This window comes from Dendrobates tinctorius, unplaced genomic scaffold (genome assembly GCF_039654945.1).
Source record: "Dendrobates tinctorius isolate UK_male_01 unplaced genomic scaffold, ASM3965494v1 ptg000011l, whole genome shotgun sequence".
NCBI classification, from domain to species: Eukaryota; Metazoa; Chordata; class Amphibia; order Anura; family Dendrobatidae; genus Dendrobates; species Dendrobates tinctorius.
In genome coordinates, this window is record NW_027361679.1 from 91,321,426 (window position 1) to 91,336,140 (window position 14,715).

The 14,715-nt window shown below is 33.3% G+C and overlaps 2 non-coding genes across 2 annotated transcripts; both read left to right on the top strand.

Annotated features, from left to right (window-relative positions):
- The first annotated feature begins 1,221 nt into the window (after window positions 1-1,221).
- Window positions 1,222-1,307, top strand: TRNAR-UCU (transfer RNA arginine (anticodon UCU)). The gene is given in 2 exon segments: window positions 1,222-1,258; window positions 1,272-1,307. It is a non-coding gene; the product is annotated as a tRNA-Arg (tRNA).
- Window positions 1,308-12,972: 11,665 nt separating this feature from the next.
- TRNAR-UCU (transfer RNA arginine (anticodon UCU)) lies at window positions 12,973-13,058 on the top strand. Its single transcript is given in 2 exon segments — window positions 12,973-13,009; window positions 13,023-13,058. It is a non-coding gene; the product is annotated as a tRNA-Arg (tRNA).
- Window positions 13,059-14,715: the final 1,657 nt, after the last annotated feature.

Genomic DNA, 14,715 nt, shown 5'->3' on the forward strand with positions numbered 1-14,715 from the left:
ATATTCTTTCTTGAATTTGAACCTTTCTAAAATTCTTATTTTATGTGATTGCAAGATATTTCTTGATGATCTCTAATGTCGGGATTTGGAGTTTCTAGATATTTTTGGCTGATATGTCAACTATAACTTTAAAAAATGCAACTTTGGTGCAAGCATTCTCCAGTCCATCCATAGTTTGATGAAATGTTTGCATGGCTTTTTGGTATCAATTTTATGTCATTAATGCAAAACATGGACAATTGTTTGCTTAAAAGTAAAAAATAGGTTTAAAGATAAGAACAGAGTGTTATCAGCTGCCTTGTCCTCATAAACACCTTCTGCTGTGCTGATGAGACCACGGAAATCATACAAGCAGGTCATTTTTGGGAAACTGAAATTTAGTGGAAATGAGTTTTTTGCTATTAATTTAATTTTCATGGTAAGAACTGAGTTTGTAATTTTGGGCAATTCATCTGATCTCTTTTCAGAATAATCTAGAGTTAACACAAATTACCAGTATAAAATCTAAGGCAGTAAACTGTGAAAGCCAAATTTGGTATCAGTCTGAAAACTTTTCACCACTATTGTACAGTCCTAGATATTCTTAGAAAAAACTGCAAAAGGAAAAAATGAGGAATGGAAAAACATCTAAAGAAAAGTATAGCTGACTGCTAAAATCAGGATATCTAGTAGGAGACTCCAGGAAATTTCCCAGCATTTACTTGGACTAAAACAAATCTTCTCTGATAGTTTTTTCACATGGATAAAATTATTTCTTTTGTTTTGACTAATTTCCTTCCCAAACCAGTGGCCCATTAGCGTACAACAAAACTGATGTTCCAATTTGTTTTTCTCAGCTTAAGTTCCTGAGGGTCAGTGGCTACTGCATTGAATCTGTAGAAAGTGAAAAAGATCAAAGCTTGAGATTTAGAAACCAACAAAAGCTACCCCTTTTGTTATCTTGCATGAATTTCTATGTGACACTTTACCAACAGGTACCTTTGTTAGTAATTTAAAATGAACTGCTGGCATGTAAGACTAAAAAGTGCATGTAAGGAGTTTTAATATAAAATAGATCTTTCTTTTCTACAACATAGGCATTTTCCTGCTGACCAGTTTTACTTTTACATATAAGAAGGCGAAAACAAAGTTACAAAGAAAACAGGAATCTTTCTGTTATTTAATCATCAGGAAAATATTGTCTAGATTTGACAAAACACCTACTTCAACAAAAAGGCTTGTGACTCTGTGGTGCAATGGATAGCGCATTGGACTTCTAGGGAACTGATGTGATTCAAAGGTTGTGGGTTCGAGTCCCACCAGAGTCGTATTTTGAGAAATTAATACTTTAACTCGGTTCATCTTGAAAAGATGAAAAATGTTAATAACTTTTAGAGCAAATTACATGTTACATTTAAAATTGAACTATGCAATTCAGCCACTGAAGGCTCATTGACACAATGCATAACAGATAGGGCACAATTCATTATTGCATATTTTTGGTCTAGTGTTTGGTGTTCTGTTACCTCTTTTCAGTAGACCATATTCTTTCTTGAATTTGAACCTTTCTAAAATTCTTATTTTATGTGATTGCAAGATATTTCTTGATGATCTCTAATGTCGGGATTTGGAGTTTCTAGATATTTTTGGCTGATTTGTCAACTATAACTTTAAAAAATGCAACTTTGGTGCAAGCATTCTCCAGTCCATCCATAGTTTGATGAAATGTTTGCATGGCTTTTTGGTATCAATTTTATGTCATTAATGCAAAACATGGACAATTGTTTGCTTAAAAGTAAAAAATAGGTTTAAAGATAAGAACAGAGTGTTATCAGCTGCCTTGTCCTCATAAACACCTTCTGCTGTGCTGATGAGACCACAGAAATCATACAAGCAGGTCATTTTTGGGAAACTGAAATTTAGTGGAAATGAGTTTTTTGCGATTAATTTAATTTTGCATAGTAAGAACTGAGTTTGCAATTTTGGGCAATTCATCTGATCTCTTTTCAGAATAATCTAGAGTTAACACAAATTACCAGTATAAAATCTAAGGCAGTAAACTGTGAAAGCCAAATTTGGTATCAGTCTGAAAACTTTTCACCACTATTGTACAGTCCTAGATATTCTTAGAAAAACTGCAAAAGGAAAAAATGAGGAATGGAAAATCATCTAAAGAAAAGTATAGCTGACTGCTAAAATCAGGATATCTAGTAGGAGACTCCAGGAAATTTCCCAGCATTTATTTGGACTAAAACAAATCTTCTCTGATAGTTTTTTCACATGGATAAAATTATTTCTTTTGTTTTGACTAATTTCCTTACCAAACAAGTGGCCCATTAGCGTACAACGAAACTAATGTTCCAATTTGTTTTTCTCAGCTTAAGTTCCTGAGGGTCAGTGGCTACTGCATTGAATCTGTAGAAAGTGAAAAAGATCAAAGCTTGAGATTTGGAAACCAACAAAAGCTACCCCTTTTGTTATCTTGCATGAATTTCTATGTGACACTTTACCAACAGGTACCTTTGTTAGTAATTTAAAATGAACTGCTGGCATGTAAGACTAAAAAGTGCATGTAAGGAGTTTTAATATAAAATAGATCTTTCTTTTCTACAACATAGGTATTTTCCTGCTGACCATTTTTACTTTTACATATAAGAAGGCGAAAGCAAAGTTACAAAGAAAACAGGAATCTTTCTGTTATTTAATCATCAGGAAAATATTGTCTAGATTTGACAAAACACCTACTTTAACAAAAAGGCTTGTGGTTCTGTGGCGCACCAGAGTCGTATTTTGAGACATCAATACTTTATTTCGGTTGATCTTGAAAAGACGAAAAATGTTAATAACGTTTAGAGCAAATTAGATGTTATATTTAAAATTGAACAATGCAATTCAGCCACTGAAGGCTCATTGACCCAATGGATAACAGATATTTTTGCATATTTTTGGTCTAGTGTTTGGTGTTCTGTTACCTGTTTTCAGTAGACCATATTCTTTCTTGAATTTGAACCTTTCTAAAATTCTTATTTTATGTGATTGCAAGATATTTCTTGATGATCTCTAATGTCGGGATTTGGAGTTTCTAGATATTTTTGGCTGATTTGTCAACTATAACTTTAAAAAATGCAACTTTGGTGCAAGCATTCTCCAGTCCATCCATAGTTTGATGAAATGTTTGCATGGCTTTTTGGTATCAATTTTATGTCATTAATGCAAAACATGGACAATTGTTTGCTTAAAAGTAAAAAATAGGTTTAAAGATAAGAACAGAGTGTTATCAGCTGCCTTGTCCTCATAAACACCTTCTGCTGTGCTGATGAGACCACGGAAATCGTACAAGCAGGTCATTTTTGGGAAACTGAAATTTATTTGAAATGAGTTTTTGCGATTAATTTAGTTTTCATGGTAAGAACTGAGTTTGCAATTTTGGGCAATTCATCTGATGTCTTTTCAGAATAATCTAGAGTTAACACAAATTACCAGTATAAAATCTAAGGCAGTAAACTGTGAAAGCCAAATTTGGTATCAGTCTGAAAACTTTTCACCACTATTGTACAGTCCTAGATATTCTTAGAAAAAACTGCAAAAGGAAAAAATGAGGAATGGAAAAACATCTAAAGAAAAGTATAGCTGACTGCTAAAATCAGGATATCTAGTAGGAGACTCCAGGAAATTTCCCAGCATTTACTTGGACTAAAACAAATCTTCTCTGATAGTTTTTCACATGGATAAAATTATTTCTTTTGTTTTGACTAATTTCCTTCCCAAACCAGTGGCCCATTAGCGTAAAACGAAACTGATGTTCCAATCCGTTTTTCTCAGCTTAAGTTCCTGAGGGTTAGTGGCTACTGCATTGAATCTGTAGAAAGTGAAAAAAATCAAAGCTTGAGATTTAGAAACCAACAAAAGCTAGCCCTTTTGTTATCTTGCATGAATTTCTATGTGACACTTTACCAACAGGTACCTTTGTTAGTAATTTAAAATGAACTGCTGGCATGTAAGACTAAAAAGTGCATGTAAGGAGTTTTAATATAAAATAGATCTTTCTTTTCTACAACATAGGCATTTTCCTGCTGACCAGTTTTACTTTTACATATGAGAAGGCGAAAACAAAGTTACAAAGAAAACAGGAATCTTTCTGTTATTTAATCATCAGGAAAATATTGTCAAGATTTGACAAAACACCTACTTCATCATCAGCTTCTAGGGAGCTGATGTGATTCAAAGGTTGTGGGTTCGAGTTCCACCAGAGTCGTATTTTGAGACATTAATTCTTTAACTCGGTTGATCTTGAAAAGATGAAAAATGTTAATAACGTTTAGAGCAAATTAGATGTTACATTTAAAATTGAACTATGCAATTCAGCCACTGAAGGCTCACTGACCCAATGGATAACAGATAGGGCACAATTCATTATTGCATATTTTTGGTCTAGTGTTTGGTGTTCTGTTACCTGTATTCAGTAGACCATATTCTTTCTTGAATTTGAACCTTTCTAAAATTCTTATTTTATGTGATTGCAAGATATTTCTTGATGATCTCTAATGTCGGGATTTGGAGTTTCTAGATATTTTTGGCTGATATGTCAACTATAACTTTAAAAAATGCAACTTTGGTGCAAGCATTCTCCAGTCCATCCATAGTTTGATGAAATGTTTGCATGGCTTTTTGGTATCAATTTTATGTCATTAATGCAAAACATGGACAATTGTTTGCTTAAAAGTAAAAAATAGGTTTAAAGATAAGAACAGAGTGTTATCAGCTGCCTTGTCCTCATAAACACCTTCTGCTGTGCTGATGAGACCACGGAAATCATACAAGCAGGTCATTTTTGGGAAACTGAAATTTAGTGGAAATGAGTTTTTTGCTATTAATTTAATTTTCATGGTAAGAACTGAGTTTGTAATTTTGGGCAATTCATCTGATCTCTTTTCAGAATAATCTAGAGTTAACACAAATTACCAGTATAAAATCTAAGGCAGTAAACTGTGAAAGCCAAATTTGGTATCAGTCTGAAAACTTTTCACCACTATTGTACAGTCCTAGATATTCTTAGAAAAAACTGCAAAAGGAAAAAATGAGGAATGGAAAAACATCTAAAGAAAAGTATAGCTGACTGCTAAAATCAGGATATCTAGTAGGAGACTCCAGGAAATTTCCCAGCATTTACTTGGACTAAAACAAATCTTCTCTGATAGTTTTTTCACATGGATAAAATTATTTCTTTTGTTTTGACTAATTTCCTTCCCAAACCAGTGGCCCATTAGCGTACAACGAAACTGATGTTCCAATTTGTTTTTCTCAGCTTAAGTTCCTGAGGGTCAGTTGCTACTGCATTGAATCTGTAGAAAGTGAAAAAGATCAAAGCTTGAGATTTAGAAACCAACAAAAGCTACCCCTTTTGTTATCTTGCATGAATTTCTATGTGACACTTTACCAACAGGTACCTTTGTTAGTAATTTAAAATGAACTGCTGGCATGCAAGACTAAAAAGTGCATGTAAGCAGTTTTAATATAAAATAGATCTTTCTTTTCTACAACATAGGCATTTTCCTGCTGACCAGTTTTACTTTTACATATAAGAAGGCGAAAACAAAGTTACAAAGAAAACAGGAATCTTTCTGTTATTTAATCAGCAGGAAAATATTGTCTAGATTTGACAAAACACCTACTTCAACAAGAAGGCTTGTGGTTCTGTGGCGCACCAGAGTCGTATTTTGAGACATCAATACTTTATTTCGGTTGATCTTGAAAAGACGAAAAATGTTAATAACGTTTAGAGCAAATTAGATGTTATATTTAAAATTGAACTATGCAATTCAGCCACTGAAGGCTCATTGACCCAATGGATAACAGATATTTTTGCATATTTTTGGTCTAGTGTTTGGTGTTCTGTTACCTGTTTTCAGTAGACCATATTCTTTCTTGAATTTGAACCTTTCTAAAATTCTTATTTTATGTGATTGCAAGATATTTCTTGATGATCTCTAATGTCGGGATTTGGAGTTTCTAGATATTTTTGGCTGATTTGTCAACTATAACTTTAAAAAATGCAACTTTGGTGCAAGCATTCTCCAGTCCATCCATAGTTTGATGAAATGTTTGCATGGCTTTTTGGTATCAATTTTATGTCATTAATGCAAAACATGGACAATTGTTTGCTTAAAAGTAAAAAATAGGTTTAAAGATAAGAACAGAGTGTTATCAGCTGCCTTGTCCTCATAAACACCTTCTGCTGTGCTGATGAGACCACGGAAATCATACAAGCAGGTCATTTTTGGGAAACTGAAATTTAGTGGAAATGAGTTTTTTGCGATTAATTTAATTTTCATGGTAAGAACTGAGTTTGCAATTTTGGGCAATTCAACTGATCTCTTTTCAGAATAATCTAGAGTTAACACAAATTACCAGTATAAAATCTAAGGCAGTAAACTGTGAAAGCCAAATTTGGTATCAGTCTGAAAACTTTTCACCACTATTGTACAGTCCTAGATATTCTTAGAAAAACTGCAAAAGGAAAAAATGAGGAATGGAAAAACATCTAAAGAAAAGTATAGCTGACTGCTAAAATCAGGATATCTAGTAGGAGACTCCAGGAAATTTCCCAGCATTTATTTGGACTAAAACAAATCTTCTCTGATAGTTTTTTCACATGGATAAAATTATTTATTTTGTTTTGACTAATTTCCTTCCCAAACCAGTGGCCCATTAGCGTACAACGAAACTAATGTTCCAATCCGTTTTTCTCAGCTTAAGTTCCTGAGGGTCAGTGGCTACTGCATTGAATCTGTAGAAAGTGAAAAAGATCAAAGCTTGAGATTTAGAAACCAACAAAAGCTACCCCTTTTGTTATCTTGCATGAATTTCTATGTGACACTTTACCAACAGGTACCTTTGTTAGTAATTTAAAATGAACTGCTGGCATGTAAGACTAAAAAGTGCATGTAAGGAGTTTTAATATAAAATAGATCTTTCTTTTCTACAACATAGGCATTTTCCTGCTGACCAGTTTTACTTTTACATATAAGAAGGCGAAAACAAAGTTACAAAGAAAACAGGAATCTTTCTGTTATTTAATCATCAGAAAAATATTGTCTAGATTTGACAAAACACCTACTTCAACAAGAAGGCTTGTGGCTCTGTGGCGCACCAGAGTCGTATTTTGAGACATCAATACTTTATATCGGTTGATCTTGAAAAGATGAAAAATGTTAATAACGTTTAGAGCAAATTAGATGTTATATTTAAAATTGAACTATGCAATTCAGCCACTGAAGGCTCATTGACCCAATGGATAACAGATATTTTTGCATATTTTTGGTCTAGTGTTTGGTCTTCTGTTACCTGTTTTCAGTAGACCATATTCTTTCTTGAATTTGAACCTTTCTAAAATTCTTATTTGTATGTGATTGCAAGATATTTCTTGATGATCTCTAATGTCGGGATTTGGAGTTTCTAGATATTTTTGGCTGATTTGTCAACTATAACTTTAAAAAATGCAACTTTGGTGCAAGCATTCTCCAGTCCATCCATAGTTTGATGAAATGTTTGCATGGCTTTTTGGTATCAATTTTATGTCATTAATGCAAAACATGGACAATTGTTTGCTTAAAAGTAAAAAATAGGTTTAAAGATAAGAACAGAGTGTTATCAGCTGCCTTGTCCTCATAAACACCTTCTGCTGTGCTGATGAGACCACGGAAATCATAAAAGCAGGTCATTTTTGGGAAACTGAAATTTAGTGGAAATGAGTTTTTTGCGATTAATTTAATTTTCATGGTGAGAACTGAGTTTGCAATTTTGGGCAATTCATCTGATCTCTTTTCAGAATAATCTAGAGTTAACACAAATTACCAGTATAAAATCTAAGGCAGTAAACTGTGAAAGCCAAATTTGGTATCAGTCTGAAAACTTTTCACCACTATTGTACAGTCCTAGATATTCTTAGAAAAACTGCAAAAGGAAAAAATGAGGAATGGAAAAACATCTAAAGAAAAGTATAGCTGACTGCTAAAATCAGGATATCTAGTAGGAGACTCCAGGAAATTTCCCAGCATTTATTTGGACTAAAACAAATCTTCTCTGATAGTTTTTTCACATGGATAAAATTATTTATTTTGTTTTGACTAATTTCCTTACCAAACCAGTGGCCCATTAGCGTACAACGAAACTAATGTTCCAATCCGTTTTTCTCAGCTTAAGTTCCTGAGGGTCAGTGGCTACTGCATTGAATCTGTAGAAAGTGAAAAAGATCAAAGCTTGAGATTTAGAAACCAACAAAAGCTACCCCTTGTGTTATCTTGCATGAATTTCTATGTGACACTTTACCAACAGGTACCTTTGTTAGTAATTTAAAATGAACTGCTGGCATGTAAGACTAAAAAGTGCATGTAAGGAGTTTTAATATAAAATAGATCTTTCTTTTCTACAACATAGGCATTTTCCTGCTGACCAGTTTTACTTTTACATATAAGAAGGCGAAAACAAAGTTACAAAGAAAACAGGAATCTTTCTGTTATTTAATCATCAGGAAAATATTGTCTAGATTTGACAAAACACCTACTTCATCATCAGCTTCTAGGGAGCTGATGTGATTCAAAGGTTGTGGGTTCGAGTTCCACCAGAGTCGTATTTTGAGACATTAATTCTTTAACTCGGTTGATCTTGAAAAGATGAAAAATGTTAATAACGTTTAGAGCAAATTAGATGTTATATTTAAAATTGAACTATGCAATTCAGCCACTGAAGGCTTATTGACCCAATGGATAACAGATAGGGCACAATTCATTATTGCATATTTTTGGTCTAGTGTTTGGTGTTCTGTTACCTGTTTTCAGTAGACCATATTCTTTCTTGAATTTGAACCTTTCTAAAATTCTTATTTGTATGTGATTGCAAGATATTTCTTGATGATCTCTAATGTCGGGATTTGGAGTTTCTAGATATTTTTGGCTGATTTGTCAACTATAACTTTAAAAAATGCAACTTTGGTGCAAGCATTCTCCAGTCCATCCATAGTTTGATGAAATGTTTGCATGGCTTTTTGGTATCAATTTTATGTCATTAATGCAAAACATGGACAATTGTTTGCTTAAAAGTAAAAAATAGGTTTAAAGATAAGAACAGAGTGTTATCAGCTGCCTTGTCCTCATAAACACCTTCTGCTGTGCTGATGAGACCACGGAAATCATACAAGCAGGTCATTTTTGGGAAACTGAAATTTAGTGGAAATGAGTTTTTTGCGATTAATTTAATTTTCATGGTAAGAACTGAGTTTGCAATTTTGGGCAATTCATCTGATCTCTTTTCAGAATAATCTAGAGTTAACACAAATTACCAGTATAAAATCTAAGGCAGTAAACTGTGAAAGCCAAATTTGGTATCAGTCTGAAAACTTTTCACCACTATTGTACAGTCCTAGATATTCTTAGAAAAACTGCAAAAGGAAAAAATGAGGAATGGAAAATCATCTAAAGAAAAGTATAGCTGACTGCTAAAATCAGGATATCTAGTAGGAGACTCCAGGAAATTTCCCAGCATTTATTTGGACTAAAACAAATCTTCTCTGATAGTTTTTTCACATGGATAAAATTATTTCTTTTGTTTTGACTAATTTCCTTACCAAACAAGTGGCCCATTAGCGTACAACGAAACTAATGTTCCAATCCGTTTTTCTCAGCTTAAGTTCCTGAGGGTCAGTGGCTACTGCATTGAATCTGTAGAAAGTGAAAAAGATCAAAGCTTGAGATTTGGAAACCAACAAAAGCTACCCCTTTTGTTATCTTGCATGAATTTCTATGTGACACTTTACCAACAGGTACCTTTGTTAGTAATTTAAAATGAACTGCTGGCATGTAAGACTAAAAAGTGCATGTAAGGAGTTTTAATATAAAATAGATCTTTCTTTTCTACAACATAGGTATTTTCCTGCTGACCATTTTTACTTTTACATATAAGAAGGCGAAAGCAAAGTTACAAAGAAAACAGGAATCTTTCTGTTATTTAATCATCAGGAAAATATTGTCTAGATTTGACAAAACACCTACTTTAACAAAAAGGCTTGTGGTTCTTTGGCGCACCAGAGTCGTATTTTGAGACATCAATACTTTATTTCGGTTGATCTTGAAAAGACGAAAAATGTTAATAACGTTTAGAGCAAATTAGATGTTATATTTAAAATTGAACTATGCAATTCAGCCACTGAAGGCTCATTGACCCAATGGATAACAGATATTTTTGCATATTTTTGGTCTAGTGTTTGGTGTTCTGTTACCTGTTTTCAGTAGACCATATTCTTTCTTGAATTTGAACCTTTCTAAAATTCTTATTTTATGTGATTGCAAGATATTTCTTGATGATCTCTAATGTCGGGATTTGGAGTTTCTAGATATTTTTGGCTGATTTGTCAACTATAACTTTAAAAAATGCAACTTTGGTGCAAGCATTCTCCAGTCCATCCATAGTTTGATGAAATGTTTGCATGGCTTTTTGGTATCAATTTTATGTCATTAATGCAAAACATGGACAATTGTTTGCTTAAAAGTAAAAAATAGGTTTAAAGATAAGAACAGAGTGTTATCAGCTGCCTTGTCCTCATAAACACCTTCTGCTGTGCTGATGAGACCACGGAAATCATACAAGCAGGTCATTTTTGGGAAACTGAAATTTATTTGAAATGAGTTTTTTGCGATTAATTTAATTTTGCATAGTAAGAACTGAGTTTGCAATTTTGGGCAATTCATCTGATCTCTTTTCAGAATAATCTAGAGTTAACACAAATTACCAGTATAAAATCTAAGGCAGTAAACTGTGAAAGCCAAATTTGGTATCAGTCTGAAAACTTTTCACCACTATTGTACAGTCCTAGATATTCTTAGAAAAACTGCAAAAGGAAAAAATGAGGAATGGAAAATCATCTAAAGAAAAGTATAGCTGACTGCTAAAATCAGGATATCTAGTAGGAGACTCCAGGAAATTTCCCAGCATTTATTTGGACTAAAACAAATCTTCTCTGATAGTTTTTTCACATGGATAAAATTATTTCTTTTGTTTTGACTAATTTCCTTCCCAAACCAGTGGCCCATTAGCGTAAAACGAAACTGATGTTCCAATCCGTTTTTCTCAGCTTAAGTTCCTGAGGGTTAGTGGCTACTGCATTGAATCTGTAGAAAGTGAAAAAAATCAAAGCTTGAGATTTAGAAACCAACAAAAGCTAGCCCTTTTGTTATCTTGCATGAATTTCTATGTGACACTTTACCAACAGGTACCTTTGTTAGTAATTTAAAATGAACTGCTGGCATGTAAGACTAAAAAGTGCATGTAAGGAGTTTTAATATAAAATAGATCTTTCTTTTCTACAACATAGGCATTTTCCTGCTGACCAGTTTTACTTTTACATATAAGAAGGCGAAAACAAAGTTACAAAGAAAACAGGAATCTTTCTGTTATTTAATCATCAGGAAAATATTGTCAAGATTTGACAAAACACCTACTTCATCATCAGCTTCTAGGGAGCTGATGTGATTCAAATGTTGTGGGTTCGAGTTCCACCAGAGTCGTATTTTGAGACATTAATTCTTTAACTCGGTTGATCTTGAAAAGATGAAAAATGTTAATAACGTTTAGAGCAAATTAGATGTTACATTTAAAATTGAACTATGCAATTCAGCCACTGAAGGCTCACTGACCCAATGGATAACAGATAGGGCACAATTCATTATTGCATATTTTTGGTCTAGTGTTTGGTGTTCTGTTACCTGTATTCAGTAGACCATATTCTTTCTTGAATTTGAACCTTTCTAAAATTCTTATTTTATGTGATTGCAAGATATTTCTTGATGATCTCTAATGTCGGGATTTGGAGTTTCTAGATATTTTTGGCTGATATGTCAACTATAACTTTAAAAAATGCAACTTTGGTGCAAGCATTCTCCAGTCCATCCATAGTTTGATGAAATGTTTGCATGGCTTTTTGGTATCAATTTTATGTCATTAATGCAAAACATGGACAATTGTTTGCTTAAAAGTAAAAAATAGGTTTAAAGATAAGAACAGAGTGTTATCAGCTGCCTTGTCCTCATAAACACCTTCTGCTGTGCTGATGAGACCACGGAAATCATACAAGCAGGTCATTTTTGGGAAACTGAAATTTAGTGGAAATGAGTTTTTTGCTATTAATTTAATTTTCATGGTAAGAACTGAGTTTGTAATTTTGGGCAATTCATCTGATCTCTTTTCAGAATAATCTAGAGTTAACACAAATTACCAGTATAAAATCTAAGGCAGTAAACTGTGAAAGCCAAATTTGGTATCAGTCTGAAAACTTTTCACCACTATTGTACAGTCCTAGATATTCTTAGAAAAAACTGCAAAAGGAAAAAATGAGGAATGGAAAAACATCTAAAGAAAAGTATAGCTGACTGCTAAAATCAGGATATCTAGTAGGAGACTCCAGGAAATTTCCCAGCATTTACTTGGACTAAAACAAATCTTCTCTGATAGTTTTTTCACATGGATAAAATTATTTCTTTTGTTTTGACTAATTTCCTTCCCAAACCAGTGGCCCATTAGCGTACAACAAAACTGATGTTCCAATTTGTTTTTCTCAGCTTAAGTTCCTGAGGGTCAGTGGCTACTGCATTGAATCTGTAGAAAGTGAAAAAGATCAAAGCTTGAGATTTAGAAACCAACAAAAGCTACCCCTTTTGTTATCTTGCATGAATTTCTATGTGACACTTTACCAACAGGCACCTTTGTTAGTAATTTAAAATGAACTGCTGGCATGTAAGACTAAAAAGTGCATGTAAGGAGTTTTAATATAAAATAGATCTTTCTTTTCTACAACATAGGCATTTTCCTGCTGACCAGTTTTACTTTTACATATAAGAAGGCGAAAACAAAGTTACAAAGAAAACAGGAATCTTTCTGTTATTTAATCATCAGGAAAATATTGTCTAGATTTGACAAAACACCTACTTCAACAAAAAGGCTTGTGACTCTGTGGTGCAATGGATAGCGCATTGGACTTCTAGGGAACTGATGTGATTCAAAGGTTGTGGGTTCGAGTCCCACCAGAGTCGTATTTTGAGAAATTAATACTTTAACTCGGTTCATCTTGAAAAGATGAAAAATGTTAATAACTTTTAGAGCAAATTACATGTTACATTTAAAATTGAACTATGCAATTCAGCCACTGAAGGCTCATTGACACAATGCATAACAGATAGGGCACAATTCATTATTGCATATTTTTGGTCTAGTGTTTGGTGTTCTGTTACCTCTTTTCAGTAGACCATATTCTTTCTTGAATTTGAACCTTTCTAAAATTCTTATTTTATGTGATTGCAAGATATTTCTTGATGATCTCTAATGTCGGGATTTGGAGTTTCTAGATATTTTTGGCTGATTTGTCAACTATAACTTTAAAAAATGCAACTTTGGTGCAAGCATTCTCCAGTCCATCCATAGTTTGATGAAATGTTTGCATGGCTTTTTGGTATCAATTTTATGTCATTAATGCAAAACATGGACAATTGTTTGCTTAAAAGTAAAAAATAGGTTTAAAGATAAGAACAGAGTGTTATCAGCTGCCTTGTCCTCATAAACACCTTCTGCTGTGCTGATGAGACCACAGAAATCATACAAGCAGGTCATTTTTGGGAAACTGAAATTTAGTGGAAATGAGTTTTTTGCGATTAATTTAATTTTGCATAGTAAGAACTGAGTTTGTAATTTTGGGCAATTCATCTGATCTCTTTTCAGAATAATCTAGAGTTAACACAAATTACCAGTATAAAATCTAAGGCAGTAAACTGTGAAAGCCAAATTTGGTATCAGTCTGAAAACTTTTCACCACTATTGTACAGTCCTAGATATTCTTAGAAAAAACTGCAAAAGGAAAAAATGAGGAATGGAAAAACATCTAAAGAAAAGTATAGCTGACTGCTAAAATCAGGATATCTAGTAGGAGACTCCAGGAAATTTCCCAGCATTTACTTGGACTAAAACAAATCTTCTCTGATAGTTTTTTCACATGGATAAAATTATTTCTTTTGTTTTGACTAATTTCCTTCCCAAACCAGTGGCCCATTAGCGTACAACGAAACTGATGTTCCAATTTGTTTTTCTCAGCTTAAGTTCCTGAGGGTCAGTGGCTACTGCATTGAATCTGTAGAAAGTGAAAAAGATCAAAGCTTGAGATTTAGAAACCAACAAAAGCTACCCCTTTTGTTATCTTGCATGAATTTCTATGTGACACTTTACCAACAGGTACCTTTGTTAGTAATTTAAAATGAACTGCTGGCATGCAAGACTAAAAAGTGCATGTAAGCAGTTTTAATATAAAATAGATCTTTCTTTTCTACAACATAGGCATTTTCCTGCTGACCAGTTTTACTTTTACATATAAGAAGGCGAAAACAAAGTTACAAAGAAAACAGGAATCTTTCTGTTATTTAATCAGCAGGAAAATATTGTCTAGATTTGACAAAACACCTACTTCAACAAGAAGGCTTGTGGTTCTGTGGCGCACCAGAGTCGTATTTTGAGACATCAATACTTTATTTCGGTTGATCTTGAAAAGACGAAAAATGTTAATAACGTTTAGAGCAAATTAGATGTTATATTTAAAATTGAACTATGCAATTCAGCCACTGAAGGCTCATTGACCCAATGGATAACAGATATTTTTGCATATTTTTGGTCTAGTGTTTGGTGTTCTGTTACCTGTTTTCAGTA